Consider the following 15,502-nt stretch of genomic DNA (forward strand, 5'->3'; position numbering starts at 1 on the left):
TGAGTCTCGGAGAAAAGGGCTAGTGAAGCGAGTGCTACCCGCCCAACCGCAGGCGCTGGCCTCTCGCTGCACCTGCGGGCCTGGCGGAGGGCGTCCACTTGATGATGGCGTTGGTCCAATCGGAAGGGATTATTCCTCCTACAATCAAGCGCACTTATTGAAGGAGTCCATTTTCTAAAATCATTGTTACGAAGTAGAGGAACCTTTAGGTCCGATACCGAGTACTTTGGTCTACCCTTGCCGGCATTTATGCGGGTCTGATCACCCTTTCGGCGCTGGTGGATTTATGATGTTTACAGATGTGCTCAGCTCCTGGAAAAACAGTCCAGAACTCCCCAGTCCTCCAGTGGGGGCAGCCATCTTTAATCCAGTAAAGAGCGTAGGGATTTGACGGCCCCCGCGGCCCCCGCCTGAAGGGCGCTTTGGAAACCCCTCGGCCGTGAGAATGGGGCGGCGGGGGGTGTTGGGGGTGTGGGCAGGGGATGTGTGGAGCCCATGTAGTGGGGAGGGGGGCAACCCCCCCAATCTCCAGTCCCACTGGCCATCCCCTTTTGTGAATTTAAGTTAATCTAATTTGAGTCCCTCACAGCACCGAGTCTCTTCTCTCCTTGTCTCTTTCTGCCCCCCCCCCCCCCCCCCCCCCCCCCCCCCTTACCCGAACAAGCTGGCCTAAGTTTCACGCATTAGCGGGGAAAATGGGATTTGTTTGCTTTAATCCAATATCCTCATAGGAGTCACAGTAGTAAGTGGAAGCACCGCCTGAAAAAGTGACGTTAAAAGATGAAAACGATACACTCATCGGGCCATGGATTGAGACCCAAAAATGCCGTTCCACCTCAACAGTGTGTGTGGTACTTGATTTATACTAAATATTTGTATATTATTAGAAAATATCCATAATACTTACATTATGATACTTGTCACACATATAAAAAAGTTAAAATATTTGCTTCTGATAATGAACTTAATGAATTTAATGAATTTAATGAATTCATAATATATTAAATGTATTATTTTGGAAGGTAATAAAATCTAATAGTTAAACATTAAAGGAATGGATGTATGCATGGATTAAATCAATGCTAAAACTATGAGGTAAAGGCACACTATACAGTAGTTGTTATGTTTCCAATGTAATCAATAAAGACAGTTACATATTTCACTTTTTGATCATTTAATGCAATTTAGCAATTAGGTCCAACAAATCGTTATATATTGTTTCAGGATTATAAAATTATTTAATTGTAAGAGTCTTGTTTAATCACATTTGAAATAATGAAAAAACATTTGCACGATTGTTGCATAAATTGATTGTGTATTTGCTGTAAAAAGTTATGATGCAATTTAATGTCTATTTAACCCTTGTGGCATTATGTTAAAAATTATGGAAATTCCTTTGTTTTTTTCTATATAATGAAAAGAATCAATGGGAAAAAACCAGCAGATGATTAAAACGTAAAATTTCAACAATTCTAAAAGTTCTATGTGATTGCAGCTGGACCTATGAGATTTTGTGTACACAAATAATCATTGTCCAAATTTTGGACCATATAAAACCATTACAATTACAACTTTTGAGATGCATTTTAATAGAATTTATCACATTGATTTTCCTGCGATTTTTGCTACATTGCGTCAAGCTATGTCAGGAAACAAAAAATTCGTTGTTGACTTGTGTTTCACCTCAAGACACTAGGTGGTGGTATAGACCAGTTCACGGCTATGTCTTGAAGTGTCATCGTTACGTCGCACGCCACATAGACAGACCATAGCATTTTTCATTTTTTTCTTGGTGTTGAACCTGCGTATGTATGGATGCCACTGAACAATTTGATTGGTCGAAGGAAAAAAAAAAATCATAAATAACTTTATCCTGCCTTTAAAAGCATTTACGAAATAGGGAAAAAAATGCAATGTGTAGCGTGTCCACAAGGGTTAATTTGCATTGTTTTCACGCGTATTGATCACGTTGATTGGCTATCATCAGACTTGTTTTTGGGGGAGGGGGGTTAGGGTGTCAAAAGGACGGCTTCGGAGCTACGCGTTGACGTGTTTGAGCTCATTTGTATTTCACAAAGGCCTCCAGACACAGCCCACAGGATGCAAATGGTGCGCCGAGCCCCCTCACGCCCCCCGCCGCCCTTTTTTTTTTGCGTTTCGCACCTCTGATTAACTCACCGTGATGCCGTCGGATATCAAGCGGGTATTAACTCATTAGGGCCCTGCTCTTTCATGTCGCTCCCGGGCATCATCGGGGTCTCGTAATCCCTTTTTAATGGCCCAGTGAGTGGGACGCTGGTTCAACAAAATGATTCATTTGACAGCCTTTCTCACCTAGTGCACCTTTTTTTGTGTGTGTGTGTGTGTGCATGAATGAGTGGAAAATTGGCTGATTCGTTTCGGAAACAAGTCGTTGTTCACCGGTGCTGAGGCGTCAGCTCCAGCTAGGCCTTCTGAAGCGCTATTATATTTAGAAATTCAATTCTAGCGCCCGTTCTATGAAATAAATTGCTTTTATTGAACATTTCATAGAATAATTAAATAATTTGACCTTGATAATGGTCGCCAGGTGTGAACTTTTAACGATATCCAGCTTGGTTTCCATCGTAATAACAATTTCATTGGGTTCTTTTTCAAAATTGCGAGTGCAATACTGTCAACGTTACCAAAATACGTGTGTCGCAATCTACATACATTCATGTATTCTATTTTTAATTTTTTTTGAAGTTCCTCCGTCCCCTCTTTTCTGGAGCCTTGTAACGTTAGTGCCCCCTCCCCTGCCCCTCCTCCTTTAACTGGAGGCAATAAGGTGGTGAGGGCCAGGAATGCGGCCCGTGGAACAGTAAGGATTTATCGCACGGAGGTGTGAGGGCTTCACTGTGTGCAGATGTAACAGTTTAGTGGCAGCAGCATTCCCGCCATGGGGCCAATGCGCAGTTTTACGGCTTTGCAGTTTGATTAGGCGAGACCGCAAACTGAGGGGCTGTTGACCCCGTTTTTTAAATAGATTTTTTTTTTGTGTGTGTCCTTACCCCCAAAAGGTTTCATTCATGCCTCAAAAATCTTTTTAATTATGTGAAAAAAGGACAAAAAACAGTGAAGTGACATTTTGTTCTCATTTTAATAAATTTTGGATGAGAACTATATTTGTAGTGATATAAATAGGTGTTTCTTGTTCAGCAACTAATTTAGTAAGAAGTTACATCATCTTCCAATTCATTTGCTCTCTGTTTGAAAATAAAAACGGACTGTTCCTGCAAAATTCCAATTTCTTCTGCTTGCAGAATCTGTTAAAATCCTAAAATGTAGCCTTGTCTTGTTTCAGAATTTTAATCAACACTTAGCTCATCAGGGTTAGGGTTAAATCACAGGTGTCAAACTCAAGGCCCTGGGGGCCAAATCCGGGGGGCCAAACCCAGCTAAGTAAACACTACAACCTGAAGCCCTTGAAGAATTCTTAACACAGAATTCATCTCATCTTAATGCTCCTGTTTGTGAACACGGATGGATTCAGACGTCGGTTCGGTCTGCTTGCTTCTTTTAGTGAAAATAATGTGGTACAACCGTGGCCAGCAAAAGCTGCTGTAGGCAACTGGCTAATATATTAGCATCTTCATTTCAGACGTAATAAAGTGTTTGCGGCTCCCAGCGATGCCTTATCTGTGGAAACCGTGTCAAAACGGATCTTTGAATGTTAAAGGTTGCCGACCCCTGGACCGGTACAAGTCTTGTGGTTTTTGCGGTCACATTTAGGGCTTAAAAAGTGAATCAAAGCACCCTGAAAATGTTTCCTCAAACCCGCCGATCTCCCGTTGTATCATTATTTCATGTTTGTCGCAATATTTATGAACGACATGCCACCATTCATCTCCATCTCCTACTTGGGCTCTGACACGCAACACACACTCACACACACACACTCATTCGACTCCCCCCTCCCTCTCCTCACTCTCTCCCTCTCAGGTTACCAGTACCGTTTGTGTGTGTGTGTGTGTGTGTCCTGCGCCGTGTCCTTGTCCCTGCCTCCTGGTTTGCGGAGCAACCCAGCCGGCTCGTGATTGGGCCAGCCGAGCGTGGCTGGGAGGGAGGGGAGGATGGGGACGGGAGAGGGGGGGGGCTCTTTCCTCACGGCGGCGGGTGAGCTGACTGCTGCGGGACGTGTTTCAACAGATGGTCGAGGTTGGAGGGTGTCATCACATCGGAGAGGGGATTAGAGGAGAGAGGTTGTCTTCCAGGAGCTGTGTGGTCCCCCTTTCCAGTCCTCCCGCCTCGCCACCATCAAGTCCTCTATGAGCGCGGGGAACACTCGCAGGATTCCTTTCGCCGCACGCCGCCCCGCCAGGTACGTTAGCAAAACATTCAACACGGGACGTCACTTGCGGCGATGTTAGGACGTCACTTTCAAAGTCCTTGGCAACTCGGGATGACAGGAATTCCCTCCGTGGCGAATTCCTCCGTCTCAAGGGATTAGTAGGCAGCACATTCCATTAATGTCATTTTTCCCCCTCGCGTGAAAGTAGCGAGACTGTTTCTCTTCAATTTCCCCGTCAGTTGGGAACCTTCGCCAAGTCCCGAATTAGGATAGTGAAAAATATCCGTTCCTTTACCCCCCAGGTGCCGACGCTCACGCGGGTCTTCAGCGTAAACTTTGCAATCAAATAAATCCCATTTAGAAAAAAAGGCATGGTGCCACTTTGGACCTGTTTTGCCAATCCATAATCATCGCTAACTGTGACAGACTCAAATTTGGACTCAGTTCTCCTTGCGGAAGAGCTGTCACCTCTTGAGGGAACTTTGAGCGTAACTTTACCTCACGTGAGCGTGCGAGGGACTGCGCAGCCTTAAAAAAAAAAAAAAAAAAAAGACGCATGGGACGGCGTGCGGGTGAAAGCCGCTGTTGTGCGAGCCGGTGTTGACCCTGGTAAACCAGCCGTAGCTGCGCTTCCTGCCTGCTACTTGAAGTACTTAACCCCCGCTAGGCTGTGATCGTTGCGGCTTTTAAGCCAGACACTTTTCGCCGGGGTGAAAAATGCGAACGAAAGATCTGGTCCGAGGACGAAAATATCAAAAAGATCTGAGACGCAAGGCTTGAAGTTCCTCAGTTTCTCCAGCTAGATTTTCTCTCAAGCGTGTAATCAGATCAAAAATTGCCCTAAGTGTTGTAATTCAAATATTCAATTCAAAATGCTACATGACGGGTTCTTTATTTTTAGATTACGAGAGTCCAACCGGCCGGCAAACCACAAAGACGCAATTTGTTCATTTGTGTCCTCCGTAGTGGACATTTATTTTTGTGTATCTTTTGACTCAGTAGAACTACCCTTCAAGTTGTAGAATGCTCAGTAGAGGACATCCTGGCCTTTCCAATGATGTCTCCTGTGTCTCGCTGAGACAAATTGGACACAACTAGGCTGGCTCTCAGGAGGATACACAATATTTCAAATAATAGGTTACAGGCTTGACCAAATGGACAATAAAATTGTCCTTAATTTATTTCTTCCGTGTGAATCGGGGTTCTGATGGTAGTGTTCACATTTGACCAAATGGCCGAATCTGGTTCAAGCCAAATCTGGCAGGTGGAAAAACTTTTGGTCAATACCAAGACCAGCTGATAGAGTTCACACTTGACCCAACAGACAGATTGTTTCAGCCAAACAAATGAGACAAGTGTGAACACACAATTGGTCCCAGTCCACTTCTTGGGTGGGCATCACATTTGTAAGTGGTACCAAATTAACAATTCAAGTTTGTTTGAACCAGATCTGACAAGTGTGAACACAGCCTAGAAGTGGTCTCAATCCGCTTCTTTTGTAGGTAACAGGTTTCCGTCGTTAGCGTTCACACAGTAGCAAAATCCATTTTAATGAAACCTGAAAATATGTCTACAAGGTTTCATAAAAACTCACTTTAAATGTTGACCAGATAAATGCAGTTTGTTTTAACCAATACTGCCTAGTATGAACGAACCCAACCTGGATTCTAGATTCAGTCTCAGTCACGGACACAGTTCGTTTTACCTGAACCAAATGCAACAAGTGGGCTACGCGGTCAAGTCTTTCACGATTCGAGCCCACGCAACCAATCAAAATTCTTCGTAGCTGAACCAAGCAGTCTCAGTCTACTTGTGTGCATTTATCAGGTTCCTAATGATAGTGTCCACACTAGAACAAAAAATTGCGCCAGTTTCAACCTAGCACAAGTGGTTTCAGTCCACTTTTTGTGGAGCACACGATGAACGTTCATGTGATGTTTTTTTTTTTTTTCCTCTCTATTAGCTAGGCTGTTTAGCTGATTTTCCGTGTTGTGTTTAGACTGCTTTTAAACAGTTTAGCTTCAGCGTGCTACAAGGAACAGCATGAGTGAGCGGCAGCTGCTGTAAATAATTAGGAACTTTGGTGGGGGGGTTTGACGCCGTCCAAGACAAACGTTATTCCAGTAGCAACTCTACCATCTTCTCAGTCCCTCACTTTGCAGTCCCACAACTGCAATTCTTATCTCTGAGCTTATCTCATTACTAATTGGTGGGACAAATTCTTGCGGTTCGTTTTGGAACGGTAGCACTAAGCTATGTGTCATATCTGGAGATCTGCTTGCGCTCCATTTTCTTAATTAGTTTTGGTTGCTAGGGGGGGGGGAAGACAGCGGCACATCTTTCTGATCTTATGACACCGCCCTCTGCTGGAGACTTTGCAGTCGTGTTAGTTTACGTTCTCTCATGTCATGCTGTCTAAAAATGAGTTTGGATTCAAGTTGATGGGAAACAAGATTAACCCTTGTGCACACACTTTGCAAATCTACACATTGCATTTTTTTCCCCTAATTTTGTAAATTCTTTTAAAGGCGTCATAATTAAAGTTATTTATGAATATTTTTTTTCCTTCAAGCACTCAAATTGTTCAGTGGCATCAGTTCTATCCATAGATATGTAGGTTCAATTTATTAACAATATCTGTGACGTGATGATGACACTTCAAGACATTAACTGGTCTCTACCGCCACCTACTGTCTTGAGGGGAAACACAGGTCAACAAAGAATTTTGTGTTTGCTGACCTAGTTTACCCGCCGCTCAACGGAATGTTGCGAAAATCAATGTGAAAAATCCTCTTAATATGAATGTCAATAATTGTAATTATAATGGTTTTATGTGGTCCAAAATTTGGACTATAATTATTTTTGTACACAAAATCTCGCGCGTCCAGCTGCAATCACAAAGAAATGTCAGAATTGTTGCAATTTGAAATCTTTCATGTTTTCATCACCTGCTGGACATTTCAGCACACTAGTTTTTTTTTTTTTTTTTTTTTACCATTGATTCTTTTATTATATCATAAAACCAAATCAAAGAATTTACATAATATGTAACACGTATAGCAAAACGTCGACGTTCTCTATCTTTAAGTATTTTAAAAAAAACTCTCGTAAACTTCCGTGATTATCCACCAGCAAACGGTGTCAGGGGTTACATGTCGTTATTTCTTTATATTTTTAGAAGGTATCTCCGGGGGTAACCCACCATGCAGCACTGATCTATTTTAGATCTCACAATGCACCCCCCCCCCCAGTATTTGTTCAGCCTCTCATTTGCGCGACGAAGGTCAGGACAAGCAAACATTCAACTCTTTGTCGTCACTGGAAGGAATTCCGACGCATTGCTTAGCTAAATGAACTTTTCCCTTACTCCGTGACGAGCATCTGGCGAAGGCGCGCTACCAAAGCAACCGAAAATACGTATCTGTCGTTTTATCACCCTAATACCGTCTTCTCGTGTTCAAAGCGATACACGCCGGATGCCCGTCTCCCGATAATGGACTCATTCGCTGCCATCGACCACCGCGGACGTCAAAGATCCACTTTTGGGGGGCCTCGGCTAATATAATTGAGAAGCATGGGGCTAACAAGTGAAACCGAGGTTCACTCTGGGGCACGAGCGCCAACGTAATCTTCCCGTGACACGGGCGCGAATAAAGGAAACTTTGGAAAATGTGAACACACACACACACACACACACACACACACCCTTGATCTTGCACCCCCCCGGAGGGCCACACTGTCCCTGCTTTGTCATCCCCCTTGTCTAATAATCCCCTCCCCGGGGAGAAGCAATCTGTTTTAGACGGCAAAGAGAAAGGGCCCTGTCTGTATCGTGTACAATTAAGCAAGTCTTTCAGATTTTTTACTTTTTTTTTAGGGAGAAGTGCCGCCACTGGGGGGGGGGGGGGGGGGGGGGGGGGGGGGGTTGGACAAGGGGCGCTCCTTTCATCCGCCGCCTTTCCAGAAAGGAGATAATGGGGTGGGAGGGTCGGATTGAAGGGAATGGATGGAGAAAGGGGTGAGGGGTAGAGGGGGGGGTGCAAATGAATGAATTCCTCACCCCTCCAGCCCCGCTCCAGCACTTCCACTAATAGAAGCTAGCGTTTGTTTCAGCTCTCTTGCTTCTTTTCTTCGCTTCGCCCCTGGAGCCAGTCAAGCCATTCAGACTGTGCCAGGGCTCCCCTCCTCTACCCGTGCGCGTACCAACTCGGACATGCGCTGTTTGCTGGCCTACGGTACCGTCGGCGCCAAAGCGCCGCGCGCGTGGATGTAGGATAACCTCGGAACGAAGGCGTCATGTGACCCGCGTTACCTGAGCGTCTCCCAGGCGAGTTCAACCAAGTTTGTTGACAGCCAGCGGAGCTTGTCGGGATGGCGACTGCATTTTTTTTTTTCAGAAGGAATGGAAGCCTTTGGAAGGGTGAGATTACTTACCGTATTTTCCGCGCTATAAGGCGCACCGAAATGCCTTCAATTTTCTTAAAAGATGACAGTGCGCCTTCTAATCCGGTGCATCATACACTGTACAAATTAAATACCTTAATCACCATGTAAATTCTTCAATTTTTACCTCTGCATTCCAGTTATAAATTTTAATTCTACAATTAAAATTTTATAACACCCTGTTTAAAATTTCGGTGTGCTAAATATGCTCCAGTTTTGAAGCAATTTCTACATAGACAAGGCGCAACAACTGTGAGTTAAAATATTTCATATAAAGTGTCCTGTTTTGGGATTACAGTAGATCGCTTCACAAAAATAAAGCCTTAATTTAATTGTCAATAAATATGTCTCAACATCAAATGTCAGACCTCAAAAAGAAATAATTATAAATAAACATTCGTCCACGGAAAAATATCAACCTAATTTGTCCGCTTTTGGAATCATAGTAGAAATGTGTTCAGAAAAATGAATCGTTAACTTGACAGGTAACGAGAGGTGGAACACAAAAACCATTTTAATATGGGGGAGAATCTGGGCTTTTAAAATAATGAAATTGAACAACCTACCGAACATAAAACTTGTTTTATGAACTTCTATTTTCCTCAAACAATTCATTAATTCAGTACCCCCTGAAGTTCCTTCAAGTACCCCTAGGGGCAGCAGAAATCTTCCATTTTGGTTTGCTTGTCCAGATGCTACCAAATTCGCGTCACGCTTGTGATGGGGCACGCTGAACGTTTAAATCCTGGCGTCAAGCCTTAACCCTAACCTGTGACCGTTTGATACTCAGGCACCGATATCTGCGTTTTATTTATCGTCCAACGATAAAATCGATTAAAATACGTATGCGGTTACGGCATGCTTTGGAAAGCCGCTCGCTGAGCCGCGGGCCATGGAAAAGCGAGCTCCTCCTGTATACAAATTACAGGTTTACATGTCTGTCTTTGTTTAACTCTGACTAATTCTTACTCCGACACACACGCCATGCGATACTCCCCCGCACATGAACGCCCGCGGGGGAATGAAGAACTGGCACAGGTGCAATTGAACGAATCCAATTTTTTTCTTTTTACGAGGGCTGTCACGTTGGCGTGCGAGACGTATTTGTTGTTTACGGCATCCGGGGTCACGCCGACGACACTTTTATATCGGAATACGCCCGCACTTGCTTCGTCTGAATCGAGACGCCAAAGAAAGTCCCTCCCGCTCCGGGATCGACTTTTATTGAGAGTAGTTGGCGATAACCTAATGTTGAGCTAGTTTTGCAGACTCCTCCCAGCGTCAATACGTTCGCCGGTAATGGCCCAAAGGAGCAGGAATATTATCCTCCCCGTCTTGACATTTACTTGAATGCCGTGATTATGATAAGACTTTATTGGTGACTTGAGGCGGGAAATTTAGCTATTAGCCGAGATGAGGTAGTTTTTTTACCCCCGGATGGGTATCGGACGCTCAGCTCCTCGGCGGGATCCTCAGTGCGGCACTGTTATTAGTCATTCTTCAAAGATGATAAGGATAATTATCCTTTTGAATATTATTATTTGTCTGTCTACATTTGCTCATTTTAGCCTGTGTTCCAAATGGGGTTTCCCTACTGTGTGTTAGCAGTAATTATGGGTGCTTTTAACGCGTTCACTGCCATTTCACTTAAATTGGATTTTTGACTAATATTATAGCTATCAATGGGAGAGCATGAGAATGAGTGGATGCGAATGATCAATTTCCTAATGCGTAGCCCTGCGCTTTACAGTCCAGTGCGGCTAATCTGCTTTTTTTTTTTTTTTTTCTTTTGCTAGCCACGGGAGATAATCTACCAATAAACTTTATTACACCTTATTCCATTCTTTAGTAATCACTGTTTGAAAATAGGTAGCATATTTTGGGGACTTTTTTCTCATGATTTGAGCCTTGCGGCTCCTCTGTTTTTTGTTGTTGTTGTTGTTGTTTGTGCCATTAGAAGACAAACCACAGGTATAGCAAATGTATGCATCTGTTTAAGGTGTCAATTTATGGAACAACTATGAAACAGAAATGGCCGTGCTCAAGAATTTTCAAAAATATTATAAATTGATTAAGATCTTGCATAAAAGTTTCTTTCTTCCTAAATATCTGATGTTACATCCTGCGGCTTATAGTCCGGTGCGGCTTATCCGTGACAATTATTTTTATTTTGCTCGATTTTTGCCTCTGCAGTTTATATGCCGGTGCGGCTTATTGTCCGAAAATTACGGACTGTTTTTAAGACGTCTAGAAACTGATGCCCGATTTGCTTTATCGAGACCATCGTTCTTCAATTTGATTTTCCGCTTCGCACATCGAAGCCGATTAGAGCCCCGCTTCTGCCGCCCACGTTGAAAATCTTAGTTGAACGCGCTGAAAACGTACACGAATTCATGGAAACGCCGGTCAATCGTCGTGTTCTTCTAAAGTACCTCAGCGCAAAGCCATTTTCAAGCAACTAGTCGTCACTCTGGCTTGTGGTTGCCGTCTTTTACATGACCGGGGATATTTGACATGTCAGTTAAAAGACACGGAAGCCACCCGTGAGAGCCTCGCGGATGAACTCCCTTTCATTCTCTTAACTTCCTCCAGAGCTCCTGCGGCCTTTTGCAGTCTTTAAGTTCGGGGAAGAGATTGCAGCTTTTTTTGCCCAAAGTGGCTGGAGAATTCCAAACGTTTTGTATTTTATCCGTCCGAAGCTCGCTAATGGTTTCCATCGACGCCTGGCGCGGAGGCCTAACAAAAAAAGTCCTCGCTTTAAGGCTTGTACAGAACACTCACACTTGACAAATGGAAAGAGGAAAAAGCAACACGGTCTTGATAAGATGATGGACCGCCGTAGTAAATTTGGCATCGGGCTGTCCAACTTATCAGTCCAGTTGATTCCCAATCAGCCATTTCTTAAAAACGACTCGAAACGCCACTTGCTTGTTAATACTTTTTTTCTTTCCACTTATAAAATGGATGCTCACACAAGTCAATGTTTTGTTAAAATGCAGGCTTCCAAAAACTCTTGTCAGAGTCTAATTCTCACTCAAATGAGCTTAAATTCAAACAAGATGTGTTTAAATAAGAAACTGAATTTATTGTTTGGTGAAAAGTTCAACATTCTTTTTTGGGGGGTGGAAAATGGCACCTTTGTGTAAGGCTTACCTAATATAAGCCAAATGAGCACTGTAGTGATAGGTTTGACCATTGGGTGGCAGTGTTTCCATACTTACAACACAGCTATTACCTACAACTATTATAACTGAAGAATGGAAGTCAATCTTTCATATGATTCTACTCATATTTACATAGATATAGCACAAAATAGTGAAAGAGTATAAAAATCAAAGAATGGAAAGGCACGTCATATTTATATTTTTAATGATCTGTAAAAATCAATTGTAAAATTGACCCTTCTGAAAATTTTAGAATTTTGACAAGTAAATCCTTTTATTTTTAAAGAAATAATGTAAAAAAATATGAAAGTGCTTATGTAAAAATAAAATATTTTATTTCAAATGAAACATAGTTAATAATAATTAACATAATTTCATATAAAAATACAAATAAATGCACAGATAAAAATCTAACTGACATTTTTTTTTTTTTTAGTTTATAATGAATCATAATTATAAATGCCCATTGGGCAGTACTTTGGCTAGCCGTGCTCCAAATAAAGCAGTCCCGTCAGAATATGACCTTGGCTGCATGTGCTTCAAAACTCGGCGGACCACCCTGTGCTTTCGCACCCCCCCCCCCTTTTTTTTTAATGTCTTCTTGGATCGGGATTCATGTAATTATACATGAATGATGAAGGTTGGGAGGGTATGGCCTGGCAACCTTGGCCATACAAAGGGTCTCATACCGAGTCAGGCATAAAAAACAAGTCAAGGTTGACATTTTGCGAAGGCAAGGCCATGTTCCAATAAACCTTGAAGAAATCCCACCCGTAAATGAACCTCAGCTTGTCATGTTGATAGAAATGAGATATTAAATGCAGCAGATAACCTTCCTTGGACTGGCTTGCACGAGAGCCCAATGCAAATTGTGTGATGTTGGTCGTAAATTGAAAAATACCCGCAATTTTGACTCTGGTACTCAATTTGCCCACTGGGTGGCAGTACAACTACTGTAAGTGACTTCATAGTCTGCAGTAGTATTATTCATTTTCGCAGGGGATAAACAAATATGTATTTGCTCTTTCACGGGTGGTACGGGGAAGTATGAATTCTTTCACTCAAGTTTTTTTTTCAAGTCATGAACGATGAATGGATGCGAATTCTCGCCTTTTAAAATAGTGATACCAATATTAAATAATAAAATTCTCATCAAATATGTTTTTTTATCGAGGGAAGCTGACACCCTTGACTAATGCTTACCTAATAAAAGCCGGTTGAGCACTGTCGTGATAACTGTGACCATTGGATGGCAGTGTTTCCACACATACAATGTAGCTATTACCTAAATGCAATTCAAAGTAAAGAAATGGTAATGAATATTTCATATGATAGCACCCATATTTACCTAGACATAGCACACAATATTCCATTGGCCTTGAAAGACGAGTGAAAATGCTAAATATACTGGCCCTCTAGAGGTTTCCTTTTCCGATAACGCTTGGCACTAAAAGAGTTAAAAGCTCCAAAAAGTTGAGTTTTCCAAATTGGGCCCCTTTAAAGCTACAAAGTCACGAAAATGATATTTCCCATGATGCGTTAGCATTACGCTAGCTCACTTTAACCACACAAGGTGAAATTCCAATTGATTTTTGCTTATTTTGACAGTAAACTGGAGTTTGGCTTGGACAAGTTTGCGCTCACATGTCAAAGCAAAATATTACCCGGGCAACGGCTCGTATCTTGAAAAATCACTTGCGTTTCTAGGCACCAAAATGGTTTATTTTGTAACAGCAAAGTCCCTATTAAGGTACAGTCGCAATACTTCCCACCACTGGATTTCGGTCAAGCAAATCATCGGATTTAAGGGTCTGAAAACACACGGGTTTGAGTCTTATCCCAGAGAAGACTCGCGGCCAACGTGAAGACAGAGCTCTCCTTCAGGGTGCTCAGCGCCTCTAATGGGGAGGCCTTAGCGGGCACGGTATAGAAGGTTAGCCTTGGCACGCCGTGGGCAGCGGAGCCCGACACAGGCTCCCCTCAGTGCAAAAAGGCCCTCGTCAGTCCTCGGGGCAGCCGACCGGCCAAATTCCCTGGGATTACAGAAATATTTGGACAAGCCTCAATGTTAACATAAGGCCTTCCCATAATCATATTCCCCCCTCGGCAGAGCGAGCGGGTGAAATCACAATGCGCCGCAGTATGTCCCGGCGTTTTGTCCCGGGGACGGACGGACCGAAATAAGATTTGAGGGATTTTAGGTGCTCCGTAATGGCCATTGTTCTCGGTCGCCAGTTGACTGATTTATTCGCGAGCTGCGTGGCATCTGGTTTGGGTTTCGACTCGCATCTTGTTGTGGGAACGTGAACCTCCTCACCTCTCCCGCCCTCTTCATGTTAACGTGAACAAGATCCAGCCTTTTGGCCAGACTCTGTGGATACTTAAAAGGGGGCGGGGGGGGGGGGGCGGTGATACCTGGATCAATTTTCCACTGTGTCGGAGCAAAAGCATCGGCTTATTTGTCTCCTCGCCGCGTCTGCTGTTTTTCAGTGACGGCTGATAAATGTTCAGACCGAACAGAACCCAAGCCAGATGCAGCCTCTTGGCCATTGTTGAAATGAATACGCCGGCCAATCACAACCAGACTTTGACGTGACTTTTGTTACCTTCGTTACTCGCCCCCCTTCGCCCTTTCCCCCCCCCCCTTCCCTCGTAAGCCGCGGTATGTGCGCGTGTGGCTAGCCTCAGGTTGCTGAGGTTGGCTTCAACAAGCCGCCATCAAAGCCATATTACCATTTGGGTCAGGACACGGTCAGAGCGCGGCCCGGTGTGTGGCTTGAGGCCCCCAAAACTACAGGGCACGGTCTGCCAAGCTAGTTAAACGGCATTATGTTCACCGCACTGAGCGTACCGCTCGCCGTCCACTAAGAAAGCTGCTTGAGCCATATTGGAGAAGTGAAAGAGTTGCACAAAAATGTGTCGCGAAAAGAAGGATAAGTAGGGTGTTGAGGGTGTTAGGAGTTACTTGATCACTGCATTTTTCCGTCCTTGTTGTTGGAGGTTTAGAGCTGAATATTACAGCGCATGTGTCCGGGGCCGTCGGGTATTTTGACAAACCTCAAAACGTAAACTGCTGTAAACGGAGAAGTCTCTGTATACGGAATTAAAAGGTAGAAGCAATTAGTTCACCTTTGAAGGACCCTTGAAAATGGCCAAAATTACCCCTAAAATATTTGCCCGGAGCCAAAATACGATCCGTTCTGTTTCTTCTCAAAATAGGTTCTTTTTTGTGAGTCCGCTCATGATAAATATTCCACCAAATTTCATGTTTTGTAGGTAAAACTGCTCCTCAGTCTGATTTTACACCCCTAGAAATTGCCTTTACCCCTCTAAAACCGCAGCTTCAAATCAGAATAACAGACTTACTTTAATTTTACAAGCGTGGGTTCTTGAGACCTTTCCATGTGTTTACTCATCATAGACGTTGCTTCCAAATTTCATGTTTCTACGTGAAACTCGCCCTGGGACTGACTTTACATTTGGTACCTAGAAATTGACAATACCAATCTTAGATGCTGCTTCAAAACCAAATAGCAGGCTTCCTGTGCATTTTCAAGCATGGGTTCTTGAGACTTTTCAGTGT

The 15,502-nt window shown here is 43.4% G+C and overlaps 1 protein-coding gene across 1 annotated transcript in view; it reads left to right on the top strand.

Annotated features, from left to right (window-relative positions):
* sulf1 (sulfatase 1) overlaps positions 1-15,502 on the top strand; it is a 75,750-nt gene that overhangs the window by 32,946 nt on the left and 27,302 nt on the right. The window contains exon 3 of the mRNA XM_088402059.1: positions 4,171-4,342. The gene's annotated coding sequence lies outside the window, so the exon portion shown is untranslated. The remainder of the gene's footprint in view (positions 1-4,170; positions 4,343-15,502) is intronic.

The sequence above is a fragment of the Hippichthys cyanospilos genome, chromosome 19 (genome assembly GCF_059441005.1).
Source record: "Hippichthys cyanospilos isolate Australia breed blue-spotted pipefish chromosome 19, RoL_Hcya_1.0, whole genome shotgun sequence".
Taxonomy (NCBI): domain Eukaryota; kingdom Metazoa; phylum Chordata; class Actinopteri; order Syngnathiformes; family Syngnathidae; genus Hippichthys; species Hippichthys cyanospilos.